Source organism: Myotis davidii, unplaced genomic scaffold (genome assembly GCF_000327345.1).
Source record: "Myotis davidii unplaced genomic scaffold, ASM32734v1 scaffold1887, whole genome shotgun sequence".
Taxonomy (NCBI): domain Eukaryota; kingdom Metazoa; phylum Chordata; class Mammalia; order Chiroptera; family Vespertilionidae; genus Myotis; species Myotis davidii.
This window is the reverse complement of record NW_006297663.1, coordinates 36,536-36,971: the sequence shown is the minus strand read 5'-3', so window position 1 is coordinate 36,971 and position 436 is coordinate 36,536.

The following is a 436-nucleotide window of genomic DNA, read 5'->3' as shown; positions in this document are numbered from 1 at the left end:
TGTGCATGCTGCTGGAAACAAAATAGTGCAGCCACTGTGGGAAACAGTGTGGTGGATATTTAATAATTTTAAAAGAGAATTGCCATATGATCCTGTAATTCCACGTCTGATATATAACCAAAAGGACTGAAAGCAGGGACTCAAATGGTAATTTGCGCACTTATAACCACAGCAGCATTATACACAATAGCCAAAAGGTGAAAGCAATCCAGTGTCCGTCAGCAGCTGAATGGATAAAGACAGTGTGATATATGCATACAGCGGAATAGTATTCAGCCTTAAAAAGGAAGGGCATTCAGAACAATGGTATAACGTAGAAGAACCTTGAGGACATTTTGCCAAGTGAAATCAGGAAGTCACAAAGGGACAGATACTGCATGTTTCCATTCATATGAGGCACCTAGAGTTGTCAAACTTATGGAGATGGGAAGTACAA